Source organism: Mandrillus leucophaeus, unplaced genomic scaffold (genome assembly GCF_000951045.1).
Source record: "Mandrillus leucophaeus isolate KB7577 unplaced genomic scaffold, Mleu.le_1.0 Scaffold163, whole genome shotgun sequence".
Classification (NCBI taxonomy): domain Eukaryota; kingdom Metazoa; phylum Chordata; class Mammalia; order Primates; family Cercopithecidae; genus Mandrillus; species Mandrillus leucophaeus.
In genome coordinates this window covers 1,951,033-1,961,988 of record NW_012101621.1, presented here as the reverse complement: position 1 = coordinate 1,961,988, position 10,956 = coordinate 1,951,033, and the positions used below count along the sequence as shown (strand labels likewise).

Genomic DNA, 10,956 nt, shown 5'->3' with positions numbered 1-10,956 from the left:
GGCGACAGAGTGAGACCTTGTGTGAAGAAAAAAAAAACCCAAAAAACCAGTAACTGTTATGGCAATTTGACAGAGTATTTTCTATTAATTAAATCTAGTAATAAAACAACTGGGTTTGTATTTTCTATAGTTATATTTCATTTTCTAGTAATTCATTGTACTGTATTGTACAAAAGTATTGGTCTATGGCCGATTGCATATAAAACTGCTCCTTTACCACAGTTAGTCTTCAGTAATGATTAAGACCAGATCAGGATTCTCAGTAGGTCCTGATTCTGAAATTCCCCAGGGAGGGAAGTTCACTCCAAAATGCTGAGGGTCCTGCTTTGGGTCACGTTGATGAAGCATGAACTCAGGTCTTGTGCACAAACAAGGGGGTCAGGCCTCAGACCTGACTGGCATCCCAGGGCTCAGCCTGTCCTTCCTGTCACTCTACCCCTTCACATGAGAGGGGACAACCAGAGAGCCCTCAAGGGGCTGGAGGACAGAATCAAGTCAGCTTCCGAGACTGTGCCTGCTCAGGGTGCTGCTTTCCCTCCGGCCTGCAAGGCAGGTGGAGCTGATGCCTCACAGAGTCAAGTGTTTCAGGGCCTTTTCAGGGCCTCAGAATTGGAGCTCCAAACCTCTCCACTTACCCCAAGACAGTAACACACACTCCATCAGCAACAGCAGAGTCTTTATTACAGCAAGATCAGATGCATTTCTTTGCCCAACACAGGGAACACAGCAGATTCCCCTTCCTTCCTTCCTTAGATAATTACCCCTGTCTGGGATCTCCCTGAACTGTCCAGCCACAGCCCTTCCAAGCACCTTATTTTACATTTGTAATTTTATATCCTTTTTCTTTAAGAGGGTCTTCAAAATTAGATAAGCCACAGGCCTCACCAAACCTGGATCCATCCTTGTGGAGATCCTGAGGGCTTGACTCTGGAAGGGCTGCAAAGTAAGCTACAATGAAAGGCTGAAGAGAATCTGCTGTCTTCCCTCATCCTTTGAAGTGTCTTTAAAACTCCCTAAGAAACCAAGAGTATGTGAGGTTGGGTGTGTGTGAAGGAAATGGCATTTGCAACGGGGAGCAAGGATTAATGACGAACTGGAGGGAGGAAAAGCAGCAGTGTACAGTCTGCAGAGTGTGAGGTGGGATGTGGGCGCTGAGGTGGCAGTTTTTATGGCGATTCTTGCAGGCTATGTTGGGGGTCTGGCAGGTGGTGGCCACACCGGAGAAGGGCTCATGCAGGAAGGTGTTGAGGTCTTTGCACTATTCTGTGTACTTACTGAGGCTGAGTAGAATGCTTCAGGGCTGGGCTGCACATGCTGAGTTTTAAACCACTGAGATGAGGTCACGTCCTTGGACTTGGCACTGACTGGGATCTCTGCCACTCACAGCCCCAGAAGTAGCAGCAGCAAGGGGCAGCATCCTGCTCTGGCCAGTGCCATCTCTCCTAAGGGAGACAGTGGAACAGAGAGGGGAGGTAGGTGGATGAATAGGTCATCTTGGGGGAGCCTTGCTAGTCCTTCTAAGAATTTCATACCCTAAGTCAGTTATTTTAGGGCAATGTGCAGCCTAAAATATTGAACACCCCTGGCATTCTATTGTTTAGTACCAGCCGATAATGTGCCTTTTTGTGCCTCTAATAAACACTTATCTTGTTTACCCCTCACAACAGTTTTATGTGGTATGGTTACCTTTCATATATATATATATGAATAAAATGAGGCTCAGAAAAGGTAAGAAAATTCCCTATCATCCCACAGCTAGAGTGTGTCGAATACGAAATTTTAACCAGGACCTCTCAGGTGCCCTAACTCCTATTCTCCCCACACTCCCAGGTATCTTTTCTGAGACTCTGAGAAATCACAAAGAGAAACTAAATTTTTTTTTTCTTTTCTTTAGATTGAGTTTCGCTTTTGTCACCCAGGCTGGAGAGCAATGGTGCGATCTCAGCTCACTGCAACCTCCGCCTCCCAGGTTCAAGCAATTCCCCTGCCTCAGCCTCCCAAGTAGCTGGGATTACAGGCATGCGCCACCACACCCAGCTACTTTTTTCTATTTTTAGTAGAGACAGGGTTTCTCCATGTTGGTCAGGCTGGTCTCGAACTCCCGACCTCAGGTGATCTACCCACCTCAGCCTCCCAAAGTGCTGGGATTACAGGCGTGAGCCACCGTGCCCAGCTAAGAGAAACTAAATCTTGAAGAAAAACATGTGAAAAGTCCATACGCCACTCTGCTGGGCTAGCTCAGGTGTCCCTGAAAGAGTTGATATTAAGGTCATGGAGTCAAATGCATTCCTCCCCATTCTGTGGTCCAGTTTCTCACTGAAGTTAGAAAAAATGGTCACTCCTAGTGAAGGGATCGCTGCTTCAGCTGGCAAAGCAGTATGGCAAGTTGGGTTCTTTCCACGCCTGACATTTTGCCCTGCTGGAGAATGTCTTGGAAGGATAGAAGGTCAGGGCTGGAAGGGACCTTAGGGATCATCTCAGTTGACTCCCTCATTTTAAAGATGAGGGAGCTTGAGTTCCTGAAAGGGCAAGTGCCCTTTCCAAGGCCACCAAGTGAGTGGCAGAGCTGGGGCTAAGAGCTTCCTGATGTTCAATCCATCCCTTTGGGCTGGTGCCAAGCTAAAAAGGGAAGAGTAAAGAGTTTCCCATAGGAGCACAGCATAGTGAGTGTGTCTCTGTTTGTGGGTTTAGGTGGTGTGTGCACATTGCCTTAATTTCTTCAGACCCTTGTAAAAACGTTTAAGAGAAAGTCTCCTCTTAGAGCAAGAAGGTGAATTCTTTTACACTTTCCAGTCTTTGTTTCTCCTCCTTTTCAATAACAACAACAGGCCTCAGGCTGAGTCTTCAGCTGAAAATAGTATCTGGATAGAATATTTAAAAATTAGATGATATTCATTATATTTATTTTTACTTCTGTTTACGAAGTAACACTAGTATTCTTTGAAAGATGGCATTACTCCGTTTCATTTTAAAAGAATTATTTAAAATAAATGAGTGAATGTATACTTAGCGTATTATTAATATAATAGGGGTGGTAAGCAGATATTGTGAAAATTGTCAACGGTTAAAGCAAATGACTGCAGCTGGGGAACTTGCTCTGCACTGCGGTTTCTCAGGTCGGCGATAGTGTGTTGGACTCTGCTCCATCTCTCAGCCTCTGGGATTTGTGTAACTTCTCTGCCTTGGGGATAAAGTGCTCTCCGAAGTGGCAAAATTCACTGAGGCTCCTAATACCTGCATTTCTGAATGTAAAAATTCTGAGATGTTTGTCATCTCAGGCAAACATGGTGGAGGAGCCTTCTTTGCCAATAGAACTCACCTTTTCCACAGCAGGGATCGCTTCGTGCACTCCTCCCCACAAAGCAAACAAAACATTAATTTTTGAACCCAGGAAAACATTACCCAGAAAGCAGTTGACTTGGGCACCAGGGAACAAATCTTTCCCTCCCTCTCCACTGCTCCCTCCCACCCCTGCCCCAGGAAGTCATTTCTCTCTCGCAGGCCCTCAGCTGAGCCTCTCCCGTTGGGATGGAAGGGTTACCAAGTGATTATTCATTAACAGTTACAGACCCAAGCTGCCAAGCTTTGAAGTGAGAGGGTGGGGATGGCACCAGGAGATCAGAGTTGGCCTAAACATTTACTGCCAACCAAGATGACTGACCAGAGAATTTGCAAGCTCTGATTCCAATTAAGTTGCAAACATGCTTTCCCTCAAGTAGGTGCTGGCCCATGCAGCTGGCCAGCCTCACTCACGGAGGCCTGGGGATGGGGTTCCTTTGATGGTGTATTTTGATCCTAGTCATTCGTCATGAGTTTTCCCCACTGCCACAGCCTCAGGGCTGTTTTATCCATTAAGCACTAGAAGCTCAGTGCTTAGAATCTGGGAGGTTTCCAAGGGCCTACAACATTTGAGACTGGGAAAAATATATTGGCTCCAATACAGGAAAAGTCAAATATAGAATCAAATAAAAAAAATATTTACTTACCTGCTACTAAAGTAACATGAAGTTGATTTCACTTATTTTGAAATTTGGGACACATAAAAAGCTCACTACATGGGAAAACAATCTTTGGTTAGTTTTCTCATTTTGTAGGAATTCCCAAGTACCTGGAATGCAGAAGGAACAGTGCCAATCACAACTTACTTGCAGTCAAATAATTTCAGAAGTAAAACTTTAAAAATCTTTTCAGATACATTTCTGCAAAAACGATATTGAATGAGGAATCTTACATATTCAACATGGTGTGGTGAGTGGTAAAATGCCTAGGAGTATGGTAGTATAGAGTATAATATTTACCATCTACTAAAGGCAGCCAGGATAACATACACCACATTACTTATGGTTCAGGTCGGCACAGGGCTGTACAGCAGCAGCAGGAGGAAAGAGATGCTACCAACCATCATGTAATGAACATCTAAAATGTGCTCAGTACAGTTCTAGGTTCTTGGTGGAAAATAAAGAATCTCATTTTCAAAGGTGCTTCATGAGCCATGGCGTTGTGCTTTGTGTACAACTTTTTATACAAACTGTATTGTGTGTTCCACGATATTGTCCTCATTTTACAGAAAAGGAAACTAAGGTTCTGGCAGGTTAAGATCCACAGATTTAGTAAGTGGCAGGGCCAGGATTCGAAATTCGGTCTGTTTGGCTCCAAAGTTCATGTTATCTTTCCTTGCCACACTGCTTTCCTGTTTGTTGATAATTCATTAACAGTTACAGACCCAAGCTGCCAGCCTTTGAAGTGACAGAGTGGGGATGGCAGCAGGAGCCCAGGGCTGGCCTAAACATTTCCACCTCTTGTGGGCTAACAGTCACCTTGTGTGCTGTGGGATGGAGATGAGCCAGTCTTGGCTCTGACTGGTAGATGCCTGTTCCCACCAGATCACAAGAGAAGAAGACTGAATGCCATCTCTAATGTCTACTATGTTCTTGACACTGAACTCAGCAGTGTGAGTGTGTGTGTGTGTGTGTGTTTATAATCTGTTTTGTGATCAATCTATCTAAAAACATCTCCTTACATATCTTGCAGTATCCCCACGAGATAGAAATATTTATGCTTATTTTATAGATGAGGAGACAATGTCTATGTGTGTGGGAGTTGAGTAATTTGCCCACAGCCATACAGGAGTGAGTGACAGAGCCACTTCAATCTGATTCTCAAATTTACACTCTGTACACTGTGTCAGGCTGTGCTGCAGCTTTGTTTCATTTCAGAGCCAGTTTTTACTGATCTTGTTTTTATATGGGGTTTCTGGTCACCCCCTGAGAGTACAACTCAGAGTACAATCAAAGTTAAGATAGTTCAGTGGTAAGAATACTGAACCAGACATGAATAGCCCTAAATTTTGATCCCACCTCTGTCACTAATTAGCTGCATGACCTTGGGCAAGGCACTTCACTAGCTTACATAGACCCAGTTTCATAGAGTATCAAAGCAGGAAGGCACTTCCAAGTTCATTGAATCTTAGCTCTTGCTCTAATGAGAAGAGTATTTTTTTTTCTTTTTTTAAGGCAGGGTCTCGCTCTGTCACCCAGGCTGGCGTGCAGTGGCACGATCATGGCTTCCTGTAGTTTCTATATCCCGGGCTCAGGTGATCCTCCTACGACAGCCTCCTGAGTAGCTGGGACTACAGGCCTACGCCACCACTTGTGGCTAATCTTTCTTCCTTCTTTCCTTCCTTCCTTCCTTCCTTCCTTCCTTCCTTCCTTCCTTCCTTTCTCTCTCTCTCTCTCTCTCTCTCTTTCTGTCTTTCTTTCTTTCGAGACAGTCTTGCTCTGTCACCCAGGCTAGAGTACAATGGCAAGATCTCAGCTCACTGCAAACTCCACCTCCTGGGTTCAAGCGATTCTCCTGCCTCAGTCTCCTGAGTAACTGTGATTACAGATGCCCGCCACTGTGCTGGGCTAATTTTTGTATTTTTTAGTAGAGACGGGGTTTCACCATCTTGGCCAGGCTGGTCTCGAACTCCTGACCTCATGATCCACCCACCTTAGCCTCCCAAACTGCTGGGATTACAAGCATGACAGGCATGAGCCACTGCGCCCGGCCAGCGTGCGGCTAATTTTTCTATTTTTTGTAGAGATGGGTTTTGCCACGTTGCCAGGGCTAGTCTCAAACTCCTGAACTCAAGTGATCCACTCATCTCAGCCTCCCAAAATGCTGAGATTACAGGTGTGAGCCAATGCACCTGGCAATAACATTACCAACAGATGGTTTTTGGGATTGAACACCTTCAGGGACATGAATCTTCACTACCTACCAGTTACATCAGGCACCCAGTTCTGTTGTCTGAGAATTCAACTTTTCTCAAAACCCGATTATCCCCTTGTAAGGCCCCTGCTTCTATTTTTGGCACTTCCAGTTGAAAATATTGGTCTCCTTTGACTTTTTCTAATCTTTCATCCCCATATCAATTAGTAGGCTAACTGACTGAATACCTAGCATGGTCAAAGCATGAGGGCACTTGAGTCAGTTAGTCTTATTGGTTCTCTTGTATATATTTCTCTCCCTTTCCACTGCCTGTCTGGATGACTCTTACGACCTTCTAACTGCCTGCTTGCCTACCCTTTCTCCTGAGTTTAATTGAGCATGTATAATAATGTTGGATGGATCTTGTCAAAATATTCTTTTCCTGCATCATTTCTCTAAAGAACATCTGTTTATCTCCAATGGTTCTCTTGCGTGCAAGGTAGCATCCAGCCTTCCCAGCCTGGAATCAAAGCCTTCTCCTACTCACTTGGAGTCCAGTCTACCCATCCCTTATGAGTGGCCTCCCCGTCTTCCTTTTGAATACAAACTATTCTAACCAAATTCTATCCTAATAGCCCGATTTTCCTTTTGTCTCCAGCACATGTTTTGCTGTCTTCAACTTTGCTTCTGTGTTTCCCTCTTCCCTGTGAGTCCACCCTCAAATATTATCCGTCCTTTAGAACTCATCTTGACCATATTATCTTGCTCATGATCACATTTACGAAACTTCCCATACAACTCATAACCCCCTTTAGCATTAACTGTTTCATAGTATCACTCATTTGGGTTCTAAATCATGTACTACCTTGTTTTGCTATTTAACTGTTTCATCCAGTAAGAGCATCCAGTCTTCCCAAGTAGACGGTAAACTCGTGGGACAGGAATCAGGTCTTTCGGTGCTTCTCTGTCTTCATAGTGCCAGGCATATGGCTAGCTCACAAGAGTACTCAGTAACCGTGTGTTGAACTCAGTCATCACTCTGATCCTCTCAGTCTCCTTACTATTTACAACACAAGGAGTTTCAGCTGAAAAATTTCTAAAATGCCCCCTGGTTCTGACACTTGTCTGACACAAGAAAAAACATCAAAGGGCTAGTAAGTAGCCAGAACCTTACTAGAATGTAAGGAGAGGCCTAATAGTAGACTCTGAAGGCGACTTCAAAGAATGGGAGCAGAGAATAAGCAACTATCCCCTAAAGACCCATTCTTTCAGGATACCCCAGGAGGGGTGAGCGAGGGTGCCAGAGAAATTTTCCCGGGTTGCTGGCCTGAAAGACAGCAGCACCATGAGGGTAGTCTTTGAACTATAAGCGCCACCCTTGTAGGGTTTTTCAAGCTTCAACCTTCAAACAGCTTCCTGGTGGTGAGAGACCTGTGGTCTGGACCCTGGTTTATGGCTCTGAGAAGCAGAGCTCCATCACATAGAATCCAGTGGCCACACGCCTTTTGGGAAGCCCTGCTGTGTTTCCAGTGGCTAACCCTGTCTCCTGCCAGGTCCATTTTTCTCTTTTATGTAGCTCTTTGAGGCCTTCCTAGGGTGCCCATTTGCACTATGAACTTGTCTCTGTGGGTGGACTGTCTCCCTTTGTTCCTCACTCCTGGATTCATCTTCATGAGGGAGAGGATGTTGTCTTCAACCCAACAGAGCTGAGGCACATGGCTCCCTGGATACGCCAGCTCCCCTCATAGGCCGGCTGCCTTCCTAAGACCTCTGACTTACCACAACAAGCCTGCATGCAGCCTTCAGCCCTCCTAGGAATGACAAGGGCCACAATGATAAAAACAATCATAGTTAACATTTACTAAGGATTTTCTATGTTCCAGTCACTGTTCCAAGTGCTCTATGTCTATTTTCTCATTTTTCAGCATGAAAAGGAGCTTTCCAATGCACTAACCCCATGACTATCCTATCTTCCTCAACCAGTTCTTGAAAAGAAACACTGGTCAGAGATAGAAACCCACAAAGAGCAAGTTAAGGAAAACATTAAAGCCAGTGTACTGCTACCCCTGGTGGAACACAGATGTGTGCAGAGGGTACACAGTCACAAGATAAATGTCTTCTTTACAATTTTACCAAAACTATCTTTTTTTGGGGGGTGGGGAGTAATTTAAAGCATTATTTTTACAGAAAATAACATTGTATGATAGAAAAATTGAAATGAATTACATTAAAAAATGTTTAAATATTTTCACTTTGAAATAATTTAAAATGTATATAAAAGTTTCAGAAAGCGTACACAGAGCTCCCCTATATGCTTCACCCAGTTCCCCAATTATTAACATTTCTGAGCTATTTGAGAACAAGTTATAGACATGATGCTCATTACCCCTTAACACTTTAGTGACTATGTCCTAATTACAAGTACTCTTGCATGCATAACCACAGGACAACCACCAAAATGAGGAGATTGACATTGATCCATTATTATTATTATAACCACAGACGAAATTTTAAGATAGCATATAAAACACTCATCTGCACTACTATTTTATAAATATGAGTTAAGCGAAAGAAGGAGACTTCAGAGAAAGCTGAAGCTTGCTGGGCACTCCTTTGGGTGTTTTAGTTAATCTTCCACTGTGGTTACTAGCACTTCAGGGGAAATTCTGGGAACCATTGCTCTGCAGGTTCTAGTTGTACATGAAGATCCTGTTCTGGATATGCCAATTTCAAGGGTAAAAAGTGATAACCCTTACCAAAGATAAATGCTTGGGTTATCTCAGGCCCACCTGGAGCTCCACCAAACAGGATCTCTGTAATGTTTTCACCCTGGTCCCGAATAGCAGATGGGAGGTCCAGGCTCTTTTTCTTGTTGCGTATCCTTATTTATGTTTCCAGCAGCCAATGGCATGGCCAGGGACATGCTTGACTAGTTTGCCATCAATTCCTCATGTACTATTTTTTTTTCCATCTAAATGATACAATATGAGCATTCAGGTGAAGGTCAGAAATGCAACATGTCAGGATTATGGGCACTAAATACTCTTTTGGATGAACATGCTTTTGTCTCAAATCCAGGGGTCTGCCCATTTGCAAATTGATTTGCCAGTCCATGTATGATTTTATCCTGAAAGATATCTGGGCCGGGTGCGGTGGCTCACACATGTAATCCCAGCACTTTGAGAGGCTGAAGCAGGCAGATCACGAGGTCAGGGGTTCAAGACCAGCCTGACCAACATGGTGAAACCTCGTCTCTACTAAAAATACAAAAATTAGCTGGGCCTGGTGGTGCATTCCTGTAATCTCAGCTATTCAGGAGGCTGAGGTAGGCAAATCGCTTGAACCTGGGAGTCAGAGGTTGCAGTGAGTCGAGATTGCGCCACTGCACTCTAGCCTGGGCGACAGAGCAAGACTCCGTCTCATTAAAAAAAAAAAGAAAAAAAAAAAAAGAAAGATATCTGAGATCCATTTGATATTATTAGTTGGAGTGCCATTTTGGAAATATCACAGGGCTCGTTCGGAAAAGCCCGAGTTCTTTGCCTAAATTATTTATGTAATCTTGGGCAAGGTGTTTAAGTCCTCAGAGTCTTATTTTGCTCATTTGCAACATGAGGAAGGCAGCACTAGAAGATCTCGAGAACACTGGCCAAGATGTCTTGCAGCATTATAATATTGTGATTATCTACTGAGAGAGCCCTAAAGCCATGGAGATAGGAAATTTCGTCTTGTGCTAAATGCCATGACCCAAGCAGGAATTTGTACTGATTCACACCACAGTTAATGTTTTAAATGTGTCAATTCAACTAAGTTTCTATCAAAAAACCACAGAAAGTAATGACCACAATGTTTTTCTGCTATAACCAATCCACCGGACGTGAGTCACAGGCATTGGTGGAGGTTTTGAATGATGGGAAATGAACCAGAAAATGAAGCTGAATCAGAGGGTGGGAAAAATATAAGGGGTTTCCATGATGGAGGTGAGGGGACAGTAAGCCTTCCTAAGGACTAATTTAAATATCTCAGGAGGGGAAGTTGGAAATGTCACTAGAGCCCTGTCTCCATCAATTGCTGCAGTAATCAAATTCTTTGCATAGGAGGGAATACACAGGCACCCTCAAAAGTTAGTGGTCCTAAGTCCTCCAACCTATTTTCACATCTTTGGATTCATAAATTCACAGAGGTTGGAGATCAGAAAAACCTCCCTCAAGTAATCTTAAAAGAAATTCTCCAAAGCCCCCTTTTTCTTCTCCTTCAACTCAAAGTACCCATCCATTCCTCCCAAATTACTTTATCTAGAGAAATTAATACATATTGTCCTTTTTGTCTGACCTTAAACCTTACCTTATCTACTCTTGGCTAGGAGCTATTTGGCAAGAGGCGGATGAGGAGGAGTTTGGCCTCCCTTGTTTAAATCCTTTGTTCTTCTGTCACGGAAGTCAAGCCTGCTCCATTCATCACAGGTTTGGCCACTCAACATTTGACACCACAATGATAAATAGAAATGCTAACACTACTCAAACTTTCCCTACATGCTAGTCACTGTACTAAGCGCTTTATATGTATTGTTACTTTTAATCCACATTTATACTCTTGTGAAGTGGTAGTGAAGATCCATGTCCCTGAAGGTATTCAAGCCCAAAAACCATCTGTTGGTAGCATTATTGCCAGGCATGTTGGCTCACACCTGTAATCTCGGCACTTTGGGAGCCCGAAGAGAGTAGATTGCTTGAGCTCAGGAGTTTGAGACCAGCTTATATAGATGGG

At 43.8% G+C, this 10,956-nt stretch overlaps 1 protein-coding gene and 1 pseudogene across 1 annotated transcript in view; both read right to left on the bottom strand.

Moving 5' to 3' along the window:
• Positions 1 to 222: 222 nt before the first annotated feature.
• On the bottom strand, positions 223 to 1,530 carry LOC105536813 (annotated as a pseudogene).
• The window catches only part of RNASE7 (ribonuclease, RNase A family, 7), a 24,694-nt gene continuing 14,798 nt past the window's right edge, over positions 1,061 to 10,956 (bottom strand). The window contains exon 4 of the mRNA XM_011976214.1: positions 1,061 to 1,151. The gene's annotated coding sequence lies outside the window, so the exon portion shown is untranslated. The remainder of the gene's footprint in view (positions 1,152 to 10,956) is intronic.